We start from the raw sequence: 12,654 nt of genomic DNA, 5'->3' as shown, positions 1-12,654 counted from the left end.
ACATCTCATCCAAAAGACACATCTCAGACAGCACAGTGTCCCCATTGCCGCACTGGGGGTTATTTGACCAGAAGGAAGTTTGCAGTGCATAAAAGGCTATTGTTTTCGACTGCACAGCAAAAATGCGAATCTGATACACCTGAAGATTCCTACACAGTCAAGCATGTTTCGTGGCATTTTTTCTTTCTTTTGTAATCATCCAGTTCTTTATATCCAGATAGAAAATGTGTTGCATCATTAAAGGTTTATATTGCTATGTTTCTCCACCTTGCATATGACATGAAAGAGGTGTTGATGAAAGCCACAGAAATAGAAAGGTAAAATAATGTTAACTTACACAAGGAAGTTACACCTGGTAAAAGCACTGATGATTTTTAATGGCAATCTTGTGCCTAATTAAAATGTCTACAGCAAAGGAATGCGAGCAATCAAAATTGAAGATTGAGCTGGTCAAGCTAGACATAAGCAGGTCTAGTAGACTATGAGCTGGTCAACCAGCATGGCCAAATAGCTGTCTAGCTGGGTATGAGCTGGTCAACCAGCTAGGGCTAGCAGCCTGACTAGCTACCAGCTAATTTAAAGATAACTATACAAAATTATCCAGAGCAAAGTACAGTTGATTAGACTAAGCAGGAGACAATCCTCCCCTGGAGCAATGCAGGGTTAAGGGCCTTGCTCAAGGGCCCAACGGCTGTGCGGATCTTATTGTAGCTACACCGGGATTAGAACCACCGACCTTGTGTGTCCCAGTCATTTACCTTAACCACTACGCTACAGGCCGCCCCAACACTACAGACAGCAGGACTGTCTAAGCTCTGAGAAGCAGATAACAATGAAATATTATTTTAAGGCAAACAGCATTGCAGAGCCATTTAACATGCAGACAGTCTTTCTTTAGACTCCTGCTTATAAATGGAAACTGCAGTGTTCAAGGGGAGCAGAACCGGCCATAGAAGAGAATGCTCTGAGTGGGGTTGTGTCTGATGAAGAACAGGAAGGGATGGTCTGCGATGAACTGATTTGGGGGTGGCCTGGCAGCTCCAAGCATCATGATGGCAGCTGAGGCGGCAGCAGCCTCTGTGCCCTCCTCATTCACCTCCACAAAGGCCTTGTGCCCCACTTTGGACAACACCAGGTCATCGCTGGGAGACATGCCAGAGAAGTCGCTTTTGGACACATCGAAGGCATCCTTTATGCCCATACTGACCAGAACTTCTTCCAGGTCATAGCTCTCCTCTATCTTGAACTTGGGCACAGCCAAATGTAACCGAATAGATTCCATCTTCTCAGGCTGTGTCCACTCGATGAGCTTGTTGTACGCGAGCTCCCTTTCCAACTGCAGGAGAAAAGAAGCCATTGATCCAGTTGAGTGTGGTGGATTTCTGAGGGCTTGTTAACTCCTTACCAGTATATCACACATTCTTATACTCTGCCAAGTTTGAAACCACTGGGTATTGCCTCAATTCTCTTGTAGGCATCATTCAATTGAATTTATTGTACCCCAAATTCTGTCTTACCCTCTCAAGCCCTGTGGAGTCATCCTCAATCTCTCTGGGCAGAATAATGAGCATGCTCAGCTCTTTACCAATGTAAGGCATCTCCAGAATCTGACAATCGACCTCCGGAATAAACGCCAAACCAAAGTTGCCTGTCTGTTCCATCATCTGTACTCGCTTAATTTCATTCTGAAAATTGAAGATGTTACAGATCATTCAAATATATGTTTCAATCCATGTACAATATTAAAGCAGTGATATACTCATGCTATTGCAGAAATATGTTGTGCTTACTGTAAGTAAATGGTAAATGGCAGGAATTTATATGGCGCCTTTATCCAAAGCGCTGTACAATTGATGCTTCTCCATTCAGCCATTCATACAAACACGCACACACCGACAGCGATTGGCTGCCATGCAAAGCCCCGACCAGCTCGTCAGGAGCATTTAGGGGTTAGGTGTCAGGGACACTTCGACACCGCTCGGGCGGGGGATCGAACCTGCAACCCTCCGACTGCCAGACGACTGCTCTTACTGCCTGAGCCATGTCGCCCCCCAGTGGGTTGAATAGGTGCTCATATGTGTCTCTCCCTTTGAATTTCTTGTCCCAATCAGCCTTAAAATAGATAGCATTCACCAACACCAGACGGGTCATACTGTTAACAGCCCCTTTCGACAGCAGGTTCTTGATTTTATCTACAAGAAAGCACAATAAAGCGGAGATATATAGATGGGATGGTGTCACACAAGTACATTAATTAAGATATCCAGCTACAGATATAATGCAGTATGCCTTGAATAATCAAGATGCAATTCATCTTTAAGAGGTGTGGAACATGCACAAACAGAGAATTGAACACCTACAATGCAAAATGCAGAACATAAATCTTTAAACAACAAAGAAAGGCATCAGGTGCCAAATATCCTGCATCGTAAGGATGAAAGAAATGTTACTTCATGAAATATGCACGATGTGATAGTATCTATCTTCTTCAATTCAAGTCAATGTTTAGAGTATTACTGGTTGGGCGGGTCAGTCAGACCAGTCAGTCAAAGTCACTTAATTCACATTTTTTCCCCATTCTGATGGTTGATGTGAACATTAACTGAGGCTCCTGACCCGTATCTACATGATTGTATGCATTGCACTGCTGCCACACAATTGGCTGATTAGATCATTGTAACAGGTGTAATAAAGTAAAAATGTTCCAAATAAAGTGTTCGGTGAGTAAGGGCTTTTGTCCACTGTGCATACATTCCTTTTCAAGTATTTGTATGTATTGGCAAATTTATTGGCAAATCTGTGCTATTCATCAACAAAACATTACCTCCACAAACTCGTAAGACTGCTCCCCATACAGGCGATTTGCCAGGCTCAGTGCATACGGGGCACCCTCTTTGTTGAGTTCAGACATCAATTTGCTGAATCCAGCATGAATGTCATCATCAGCTTCATGAAGGGGAGACTGAAGACAGGCACAGACAAGCACTTTGTGACACAGATTTCCTTACAGAAATGCAAGCAAGGCATAAAACTGCTTTGATTTCTTCTGATTAATGAATCATTTTGATGATCCCATTAGCACTTTCTATTACAACAATACAAAAACTAAATTTTATATTAGATTTAGCACAGTATAAAAGCCTGTCTTAACAATTATGTCTTATAAATACAATCTGAAAGAGCTTGATTTAAACTACTTTTTCCTGACAAGATGAACTGTCCTATCTTTTTTGTCCTATTCATCAAAAATAGAAATAAGATCAATGTAGAATACTAAAATACTTGTGAAGATTGAATTTTTTGTATAAAGGACACTTAAACCTGGTACCTTCAACAAGCCAAAGGAAGAAAAGGAAGACGGTGATAAAAAAGGAAAGATACTGATTAATACATTTCGAAAAAGACAAGAATTTTGGGATTGAGATTTACATTTAAAGACCTAATTACTTTAAATTAATATTTCTAAAGATATTTTCTAATGTATTTAATGTCCAATACAAAGTATACAAAAGTATAAGTACTGTGAAGGGAAAAGACAAACTTGGAGAAGCAAAAGACCAAGATACCTCAGCGATAATGTAGCTCACCACTCACCCACCCAAAACCCATTGTTAACACAATATACAGACATCCCATCCTTGTGGTTAGTAAATTCAGCTGCAGTTACATGTTTTCTCACCTTCAGCACCCCAGGTGGAAGCTGTCTTTTTACTTCTTGTTGTTGCAGTCCAAGAGCTTCAGGTTTCTTCTCTTTTCTAAAGCGAAGCACCTATAGCATCATCAACATTTTAACACTGTGATGACATGCACGTAGACATCTTTAGTAGACACTGAAAATCAAACGACAGTGTGGCTATAATCCTGTGAACATCATATCAACCCTTGCGTCAACATACTCTTAACAAACCTTTTATTTCACTCTGGATTGACCAAAAAGTAATTAGGTCTTTAAATGTAAATCTCAATCCCAAAATTCTTGTCTTTTTCGAAATGTATTAATCAGTATCTTTCCTTTTTTATCACCGTCTTCCTTTTCTTCCTTTGGCTTGTTGAAGGTACCAGGTTTAAGTGTCCTTTATACAAAAAATTCAATCTTCACAAGTATTTTAGTATTCTACATTGATCTTATTTCTATTTTTGATGAATAGGACAAAAAAGATAGGACAGTTCATCTTGTCAGGAAAAAGTAGTTTAAATCAAGCTCTTTCAGATTGTATTTATAAGTGCATCATTCTGACCAGGTGTTTAGTATCGCTGCGGGTTTCCTCTACACGCGGTAACGTTGATTTTTTTTAAATTGCTCATTTGAACAGCAAGGGTTAGGGCTTGAGCCACGTTGTTTGACTATTACCTGTTAATCACTTCTACTGGTTGCATACCTGTAGAGTGATTGAACATTCGTCTTAAGTAACTTAAATAGCTGTGGAATTTATCAGTAGATTAGCTTTGATTTGGTATTGCTTGTGAGCAATTGTAGGCCATTTAAATAGGCGTGTCAGAGCGACGCTAGCGTATATTAGACTGGCGAAAGTTGTCCTTAGTCAGTAAGTGCATCATTCTGACCAGGTGTTTAGTATCGCTGCGGGTTTCCTCTACACGCGGGAACGCTCCGTCCCCGTTTGTGATGTTATGTTTCACCCCATCCCAGTCTGCTCTCTCCCTCGAAGACCCCCCCTGCGACGTGGGCCTCCACGGCGTCGGAACCCCTCAAACCTCAGCTATCCCCCGCTGACCCCCTGTGAGGACTTTGCTGTCACAGGGGGACTGTGGAACTGCCAGTCTGCCACTCGGAAGGCTGACTTCATCCCTGCGTATGCCTCCCTCCAGTCCCTACAATTCCTTGCCCTAACTGAGACCTGGATCACACCTGACAACACCGCCACTCCCGCTGCCCTCTCATCCTCCTTCTCCTTCTCGCACACTCCCCGGCCTTCCGGCCGTGGCGGTGGTACTGGTCTTTTAATTTCCCCCTCGTGGAAATTCTCTGTTCTCCCCCTCTCTGACCTGTCCATATCCACTTTTGAATTCCATTCTGTTGCAGTATCCTACCCTACTAACCTTTTCATTGCAGTTATCTACCGTCCTCCAGGGCCCCTGGGAAACTTCCTTGATGAGCTAGACACCCTTCTCAGCTCCTTCCCTGAGGATGGCACCCCACTGATTCTCCTTGGAGACTTCAACATCCACCTAGAAGCCTCCCAGTCTGCCGCCTTCCTACCGCTAATCCACTCCTTCGGCCTCTCCCTGCAACACTCTCCTCCGACCCACAAGGCGGGCAATGTCCTAGACCTTGTCTTTGTAAGGAACTGCTCATGCTCCGATTTCACGGTTACCCCTCTGCATACATCTGATCACCACTTCATCTCATTCTCCCTCCCTCTTCCTCCCCATCCTCCTCCCCCTCCTCCCACCCACACTTCCTCAGCCCGCCGTAACCTCCGCTCCCTCTCACCCTCTTCCTTTGCCAGCACCGTCACCGCCTCACTCCCCCCTCTCGAATCCTTCTCCAAACTCCCCGCTGACTCTGCATCTGCCACCCTCCTTTCATCTCTCTCCTCCGCCTTTGACTCTCTCTGTCCCCCTGTCTCAAAACCACCTCGCACATCCCCTCCCAGTCCTTGGATATCTGACACCCTCCGTACCTCCAGGGCCAGCCTCCGCGCAGCGGAGAGGAAGTGGGGGAAATCCAGAGACGCTTCCGACCTCATGACTTACCAGTCTCTCCTGGCGGCATTCTCTTCCGATGTCACTGCCGCCAAAGCAAAATACTATCAAACGCAAATTCAGAACTCTGCTTCTAACCCCCAGAAACTTTTCTCCATTTTCTCCTCTCTCCTCAACGCACCGCCTCCTCCTCCTCAGTCCTCCTTCGCTGCTGATGACTTTGCTGATTTCTTTGATGAGAAGGTCACAGTCATCCGCAGATCCTTTACAACCACCGCCCCCCTCACTGTGCCCTTCCCCCCCTCTAGGCCCATCCCTTCCTTTTCCACTTTCTCCCCCCTTACGGACTCTGATGTTTCTCAACTCCTGCTCTGCCACCGCCCTACAACCTGTGCCCTTGACCCTATCCCCTCTTCTCTTCTCCAAACTATCACACCCGACATTCTCCCATTTGTCACCTCCCTTGTCAACTCCTCCCTGTCTTCCGGCTGTTTTCCGGCATCCTCCAAGAGGGCCCACATCACTCCGCTGCTAAAAAAGCCTACCCTGGATCCCTCCATCATCCAGAACTACCGCCCGGTATCTCTTCTTCCTTTCCTTTCTAAAACTATAGAACGAGCCGCTTCTACTCAACTTTCTTCCTTCTTTTCTAACAACAACCTGCTAGACCCCCATCAGTCTGGCTTCAGATCGGGCCACTCGACAGAGACTGCGCTCCTCTCCGTCAGTGAGTCACTTCATGCCGCACGAGCAGCCTCCCTCTCCTCTATCCTCATTCTTCTAGATCTCTCTGCTGCCTTCGACACTGTGGATCACTCCATCCTCCTGTCTGCCCTGTCAGCAACGGGCATCTGTGGCACAGCCCTGGACTGGATTGAGTCCTACCTCTCTGGTCGCTCCTTCCAGGTTGCCTGGGCTGGTTCGGTATCGACACCTCGGCCCCTCGCCACAGGAGTTCCCCAGGGCTCAGTCCTTGGCCCGCTTCTTTTTTCTCTCTACACTCGCTCCCTTGGCCCTGTGATCACTGCACATGGGCTATCCTACCACTGCTATGCGGACGATACCCAACTCTTCGTCTCGTTCCCGTCGTCTGATACGCAGGTTTCAGCCCGTATCTCTGCTTGCCTGAGGGACATCCAGAGCTGGATGGACAACCACCATCTAAAGCTCAACCCAGGTAAAACTGAAATGATATTCATCCCTGCTAATACCTCTCCCCATCTGGATCTCTCCATTTCTCTCGGGGATACCACACTCACGCCGTCACCCAGTGCAAGGAACCTCGGCGTGGTGATGGACAGCAGACTGTCCCTTTCCGAGAACATTGCGGCGGTGACCCGGTCTTGCAGGTTCTTCCTCTACAACATACGGAGAATCCGCCCCTTTCTCACCCCCTACTCGACCCAGCTCCTGGTCCAAGCGATGGTTCTGTCCCGCCTGGACTACTGCAATTCCCTCTTGGCTGGCCTCCCAGCGTCCGCCATCAGACCCCTCCAACTCATCCAGAATGCAGCAGCTCGTCTGGTCTTCAACCTTCCCAAATACTCACACGTCACCCCCCTGCTTACTTCCCTCCACTGGCTGCCTGTCATGGCTCGCATCAAATTCAAAACATTGGTGCTAGCCTTCCAAGCAGTTAAAGGGTCTTCCCCAGCTTATCTGCAAAAAATCATCAGACCCTACACCCCTGCCAGACCTCTTCGTTCAGCCTCCACAGGCCGCTTGGCACCTCCCCCTCTCAGAACCTCCACCTCACGCTCACGACTACTGTCTGTTCTGGCTCCACGGTGGTGGAACGAACTCCCCGTTGAGGTCAGAACTATAGAATCTCTCCCCACCTTCAAGCGCAAGCTGAAGACGCACCTCTTCAAGCAGCACCTCTCCCCATCCCTCCCTACCTCCCTGTGACCTTAATTGTCGTCTCTGTGACTTGCTTTGTGTATCGGTATTTTTAGTTGGCTAGGTAAGCAGTGTTTGGATAGTTAACTTTGGTGACTTTTGCTCTGTTTGTTTTTTTGTTTGTTTGTTCAAAAAAAAAAAAAAAAAAAAAAAAAAATGGCCCTTGTCCTTACCTTTGTTGTACAGGTAGCAGTTGAAATTGTACTTACCTCTAGGGTCTTTCAGCGAACTTATCCCTGGTTATGGGTATGCACTTTGTTGTACGTCGCTCTGGATAAGAGCGTCTGCCAAATGCCAATAATGTAATGTAATGTAATATTCATAGGGGAAAAAACTTGGCAAAAGAGAACATTTAACATTTGGAACACTGATGTGTTCATATACCTACATTATTATGGATAGTACTGTATTGTACTGGTGATTGCGATTCTATAATTTTATGTTGCTATTTGACCCTGCCTTGGCTTGGTCTCATTTGTAAAAGAGGTTTTAATCTCAATGTGACTTCCGAGTCAAATAAAGGTTAATATATTTGAGAAACTGTATAAATCTGGCATATTTAATAGCTCTCTTGGAGCAAGCTCCGACTGTACATGTACAGTCCCCTCCAAAAGTATTGGAACAGCATGTTCAATTCCTTTGTTTTTGCTATACACTGAAGACAATTGAGTTTGAGGTCAAAAGATGTACATGAGATGACAGATCCAAGTTTCAGCTTTTATTGACTGGTATTTTTATAAAGATGAAAAAAAAAAAACTTAGGACATATGACCTTTTGTATCAGACCACCCAATTCTTAGGTGAGTAAAAGTATTGGAACATGTGACTTTACATGTGAAACAGGCGTTTCTTTTTTCCAAGATGTGTCCTGTTAGGTTGATGGGTTAAACAATAAATAGTTCTGAATGTCTACTCTTGGTTTTAGGCTAAGGTTTGGCCTGTGAAGACTGCATTTGCATTAGAAAAGTTGAACCAACATGAAGACCAGAGAACTGTCTTTGGGAGAAAAATAAACCATTTTGAAGCTTAGACAAGAGGGGAAATCATTGGGGATAGCTTGTACAACAACTTGTCAGACCCTACACCCCTGCCAGACCTCTTCGTTCAGCCTCCACAGGCCGCTTGGCACCTCCCCCTCTCAGAACCTCCACCTCACGCTCACGACTACTGTCTGTTCTGGCTCCACGGTGGTGGAACGAACTCCCCGTTGAGGTCAGAACTATAGAATCTCTCCCCACCTTCAAGCGCAAGCTGAAGACGCACCTCTTCAAGCAGCACCTCTCCCCATCCCTCCCTACCTCCCTGTGAACCTTAATTGTTGTCTCTGTGACTTGCTTTGTGTATCGGTATTTTTAGTTGGCTAGGTAAGCAGTGTTTGGATAGTTAACTTTGGTGACTTTTGCTCTGTTTGTTTGTTTGTAAAAAAAAAAAAAAAAAAAAAAAAAAGCCCCTTGTCCTTATCTTTGTTGTACAGGTAGCAGTTGAAATTGTACTTACCTCTAGGGTCTTTCAGCGAACTTATCCCTGGTTATGGGTATGCACTTTGTTGTACGTCGCTCTGGATAAGAGCGTCTGCCAAATGCCAATAATGTAATGTAATGTAACTTGGAATGTCCTGAAAAAGAAAGAAACCGCTGGCGTACAAAGCAACAGACATCGTACATGTTGATCAAGGAAAACAACAGCAGTTGATGACAGAAACATTGTGAGACCTGTGAATTTGAAATAACTTAATGGCATCAGCTAATGGCACAAGTGGGCTGGGCCGACACCACCTGAAGGATTCCTCCATTCAGAGTAATGGTTCATTTCTTCTGGTGAGGGCAGCACTGGCTCAGGGCAGTGGTGCTGTATCTGCCCCTGCAGGAGGGAGTACAGGGGCTCATGGGCCTAGAGAGTCATGGCTTTCTGGTTACAGGAGGCTCCTGTATGAAATTGACGTGAGTTGGAAATAGTCTAGGTCTAGAGCTGGAATGTTCCTGATGGAGCTAGAGCATACAAACAGCTGGTTTCACTCACTATTAAGTCTCTGTGTTGTGGGCATGGATCGATGCACTCTGTGCGAGACCATATGGACAATGGAAGAACTGCGTTCAAAAAATCCGCCTCCTCTAATTTTGGCCAGTGTAGGGGCCCAGTTCGTAAGGGCTGGTCTGATGAAACTGGCCCATTTAAGGAGGCACTGAAATGACTTAGCAATGCATTTACACAAAAAGAATAAGTAGTTCAAGCTGGCATTTGCTTAGGTATAGTCGCAGCAAAAATATAGCTAGTTCTCGACAAAAGCAGATTACAAAATAAACTTCAGTAAACGTCAACTGTCATATTGGAACATGATTTTTTTGATGTAAAGAAATGGTATCAAAGATTGTTAGTATATGGCTGATGAGAATCTAAACTGCTGTTTTCACAACTGAAGTCTTTTTAACAATCTGGCATTTTATGTATGATATACTGTTTTTCTGTATGATATAAATATGAACGCAACAATAATTTGACACATCGACTCAACCACAAGTTGGCAGAGTGGATAGGATTTTTAAAAAGGTGTTTTTGCATAAGGTGTACATAAAAATGATACATGCTACACCCCTCCAGTCCTGGTGGGAGCACATGCCATTATGAAAGCTATTGTCTCCTTACTTTCTTACCTGTCCTTTTCCCAGGTAGCCTACTGATTTAGGTGATTGACAGCACCTGAGTGAGACATTTTAATGGAGGCTGATTCCAGTCATGCTCTCTCTCACAGAATGGCTCACTGGAACTAGCGTGCTGATGCTTCTTCAATAGAGTTTGTTTGTGAATCTCTTTTACCAAAAATAAATCTTAATTTCACTTTTGATCCGCCAACCTCACTTTTCTGTGTTCGTTCAGTAACAAGCCAGGCACACCCACATCACAAAGTGTACAGTACGATCTGTACATGCACTAAACTTGGAAAACTGCCAGTATGGAAATCAGTCATTCGTGTTTGCCCCGTTTAACTTATTTTTTGACTGTAGATGAGATGAATTGATGACCAGATATGGAGACTTTTTTCTTGGAATAATTGTCACACAAAAAAATATTTGATTTGACTTGGCACCAGCATTCTGCATGTACCGGCAGTGCATGAAATGTACTTCTCTGATGCAATGACTGAGCAGCGAAGTGAAAAAAGCAACCAACAGAGTACTTTTTTGCACTTTTATTTTCACAAATGAGTAATGTGATCTTGGTTACTGCTTCTTGTTTTTTGACATTTCAGTGTTGAGTAAAATATAATGAACTAAGCTCTGTCTCTAATTGTCTAAGCTCTGAGAAGCAGATAACAATGAAATATTATTTTAAGGCAAACAGCATTGCAGAGCCATTTAACATGCAGACAGTCATTCTTTAGACTCCTGCTTATAACCGGAAACTGCAGAGTTTAAGACTTCAAGGGGAGCAGAACCGGCCATAGAAGAGGATGCTCTGACTGGGGTTGTGTCTGATGAAGAACAGGAAGGGATGGTCTGCGATGAACTGATCTGGGGGTGGCATGGCACATCCAGACATTATGATGGCAGCAGTGGCAGCAGCAGCCTCTGTGCCCTCCTCGTTCACCCCCACAAAGGCCTTGTGCACCACTTTGGAAACCACCAGGTCATCGCTGGGAGACATGCCAGAGAAGTCGCTTTTGGACACATCGAAGGCATCCTTCATGCCCATACTGACCAGAATTCCTTCCAGGTCATAGGTCTCTTCCATCTTAAACCTGGGCAGAGCCACAGTTGCCACAACACTCTTCATCATGTCAGGCTGTGTCCACGGAATTAATTTCTCGTATGTGAGCTCCCTTTCCAACTGTAGGAAAAAATAAAATTGCAAGTGTGGGATTCTCAAAGGTTAGGCAACTCTTTCACATATACTATACTCTGCCAAGTTTGAACCCAGTAGGTGTTGTCTTGATTGCCTTGGAGGCAGTATTATAGTTGACAAAGCCATTAAATTATTGTACCCCAAATTCTGTCTTACCCTCTCAAGCCCTGTGGAGTCATCCTCAATCTCACTGGGCAGAATAATGAGCATGCTCAGCTCTTTACCAATGTAAGGCATCTCCAGAATCTGACAATCGACCTCCGGAATGAACACCAAACCAAAGTTGCCTATCTGTTCCATCATCTGTACTGGCTTACTTTCATTCTGAAAATTGAAGATGTGACAGATCATTCAAATATATGTTTCAATCCATGTACAATATTAAAGCGGTGATATACTCACGCTATTGCAGAAATATGTTGTGCTTACTGTAAGTGGGTACCCGGCAGGGGTTTTTAAAACCTCCTTTAATTTAGACAAATTATACCAAACATACAATTTCACCAGGGGTGCCCAAACGTTTGCATACCACTGCAAATAATACATTTCTAAAATTGAACACAGGAAAATGAAGCAGAATTTATCATTCAACTGTCATGGAGAGGACATTTCACATCAACACAAAGTTGGATCATTGACCTAACTGCAACACTAAAGAGGTGAGCAATTATGCCCTGGAGTCCCATCTTTAGCAAACAAAAGTGTGACTGAACAGCACAGAAGAGAAAAACCTTTCCAGCGTCAGTGTTGGCAACAGTTCATAATTATTTAGGAGTCACAGAGTAATCTGGAAACTGAGTAAGCATGTTACCTTGTTCAATTTGAATTGCCATCCAAGTGTGTCTCTCCCTTTGAATTTATTGCCCCAATCAGCCTTAAAATAGATAGCATTCACCAACACCAGACTGGTCATACTGTTAACAATCCCTTTCGACAGCAGGTTCTTGATTTTATCTACAAGAAAGCACAATAAAGCGAAGATATATAGAAGGGATGGTGTCACACAAGTACATTAATTAAGATATCCAGCTACAGAAATAATGCTGTATGTCTTGAATAATGCAGATGCGATTCATCTTTAAGAGGTGTGAAACATGCACAAACAGAAAATTCAACATCTACAATGCAAAATGCAGAACATAAATCTTTTAACAACAAAGAAAGGCATCAGGTGCCAAATATCCTGTATCGTAAGAATTAAAGAAATATTACTTCATGAAATATGCACGATGTGATAGTGTCTATCTTTTT

The 12,654-nt window shown here is 44.1% G+C and overlaps 1 pseudogene; it reads right to left on the bottom strand.

Annotated features, from left to right (window-relative positions):
- Window positions 1–12,345, bottom strand: part of LOC133125945 (leukocyte elastase inhibitor-like) — a 68,848-nt pseudogene extending 56,503 nt beyond the window's left edge.
- Between the last annotated feature and the right edge of the window lie 309 nt (window positions 12,346–12,654).

Source organism: Conger conger, chromosome 4, assembly GCF_963514075.1.
Source record: "Conger conger chromosome 4, fConCon1.1, whole genome shotgun sequence".
NCBI classification, from domain to species: Eukaryota; Metazoa; Chordata; class Actinopteri; order Anguilliformes; family Congridae; genus Conger; species Conger conger.
Note: the sequence above shows the minus strand (reverse complement) of the source record. Positions and strands in the feature narration are given on the sequence as shown.